We start from the raw sequence: 2,302 nt of genomic DNA, 5'->3' as shown, positions 1-2,302 counted from the left end.
TGATAGGGACTCTTTGGTTCTTTTTAGGTCAAATCAGTGGAACCACTGGGCCTGGAGGCACTGAGCCTGGATGTCCTTCTGTTTCCAGACTTCACTGTGGCCTCTTCCAGTAACTCCTGAGCAAATACAGTCAATCAGCCTGTGTGTGTGTGTGTGTGTGTGTGTGTGTGTGTGTGTGTGTGTTTTTAGGAAGGAAAGCAGCAGTAAAAGCAGGAACATGCTCTGTGTGGGGTATAAAATGAAAATTAGGGGTATTACCTCATTGTCATTTACCGTAACGGGATTACACATTAACTATTAGCTTTGAGGCACCATGTTCTGCTTGAACATTAGGCGCAGGAAGTGTGCTCCATGTCTGGGAATACATGCTGGACAGAGTTCGCTCATTAAGCATCGACAGTGATGTTGTTTCTATCACACAGTCGGCCCACCTGCGACTGTCGGTGAGCATGTTTGTGCTCTGTGAGCGTATTTGTCTGCTTCACGTGCGCAGAGACGTGCACTCAAATGAAGCCCACTGACAGAGGCAGAGACCACCACAGACGGTTCGCAGATGTGCCCCTGGCCACAAGCAGAAGTGGGTCTAGCAATCAGAAGTGATAGCTCTCATATGCCATATGGCAGMAGCAGGGAAATATTGCATCATTGCTGTTCTTTGATCAGACGATCAGAGATGGAGGAAAGACAGAGACTACATCGTTTAAATCGAACAGTCTTCTTTTATTTCTTGAAAAAACGACTCCTGATAAGATTGATGGTTACGCAGTTCCACCTCAGTGGTGGTTTGTGTGACAGCAGGTGATTGATTTTGTTTGTCTTGAGGTTTTCTTAATAATATCTGTTTAGCCGGAATGTGGTACCCACAATAGGAAGACCACCATGTCCTTCCATGAAACGAAGCCTAGCTCTTTCTCCCTACGCACACATTAAGGTTTGATTGTGGTTGCATCTGAATGGAGTTCACGTTCACATAATATAACTCATGTTTCAATAAGCAGAAGTCGATTCCACCAGTTATTAGGGCAGAGGCAGAAGGCGCTGACTGGGCTGTTGCTGCATCATGGACAGAAAACACACAGAAACAAATCATTCATGCTCACAGAAACACTGAAGGAGCRTTTAGATTTGGTAGCTAACACAGCATGSATGTGTTTGGAAGGTGGGCAGAAGCAGATGATTGATGGAAAACTTCGTCCAGACTAGTGAGACTGAAGCAATCTCCTGGAGATACACCTGGAGCTGAGCATCAAGCACCTGGTTGGGGAATTAAAGCTGCAGAATGGAACTTATATRAACTTTCATTTGTTTTCACATATTTGTTGAAAATGTCACAATGTTGTGACAGTTTATGAGACATGATCTGCGAAAAGATGAGCTTCTCTGCGTTCTCCCAGTGCTAACTAGAAACAACAAACTAAATTACCAATTAGTCCTGTCAATCATACTTGTGTATGTGGTGCTTGTCCCCTSTCGATCTGTTATGCTGCAAATTCTTCCATGAATTTTCAGCAGACGATAATCAGTTTTTCTGTAACAGTAAGTTGTTTCTCTGCCATGAGCACATTGAGCAGCAYRTACATGWGATTGATTGGCTGMGCTAAGACCCTCCTCCAGGTTCTGACTGGATGTTTTTTGTTGGGAGTGGTGCATTTCAGCAATAGTGGCACTGGGAGAAGGCAGAGGAGCTCAAGTTTTTYACAAATTATTTGTGAAAATCCTTTGTGAATTACTGAAGTCAATGCTCTGGGTTGACTTCAGTAATTCAGTTAATTTTATTTATGTAGCGCYGATAMACAGGAAACGTCGTCTCGGGTCACTTTACAAAAAAAGTCATTTCAATTCAATCACRTRAYYAATCTGAGTTACCAGRCAGTACATTAAGCTCGGTTAATTATTCAAATTAGTTTAAAACTTTTCCACCTAAGGAAACMSAGCRCATTGTGTCGAGGCAGCATTCACTCCAATCGCTTCGTTTACAGGAATCCCTCATACCGTTTGTTCATGCATATAGTGACAGTGGAGAGGAAAAACTCAGGCTCTCACTTGCTCCACTCATGTTTCATTCTGAGGGTTAAATTATCTGAAATTTCTTTGTAGTTATGCTGCTTTAGGTTTAGGCTGCTGGAGGACAAACTGACCACTTTTCCTCATTCTGCTGCYTTTTTCTTCTACTGCTCTCCAGTTTGCRTTATTTGCTGTTAACTTTATCTTTCCTTTCAGACTGTCAGTCTATCACACAAACCCCAATAAAACACTTTGGTGATGTAGCCAAACATGAAAAAGCTAACCAGACAAGGTAAAA

Source organism: Poecilia reticulata, linkage group LG1, assembly GCF_000633615.1.
Source record: "Poecilia reticulata strain Guanapo linkage group LG1, Guppy_female_1.0+MT, whole genome shotgun sequence".
Taxonomy (NCBI): domain Eukaryota; kingdom Metazoa; phylum Chordata; class Actinopteri; order Cyprinodontiformes; family Poeciliidae; genus Poecilia; species Poecilia reticulata.
This window is presented reverse-complemented; position numbering follows the sequence as displayed.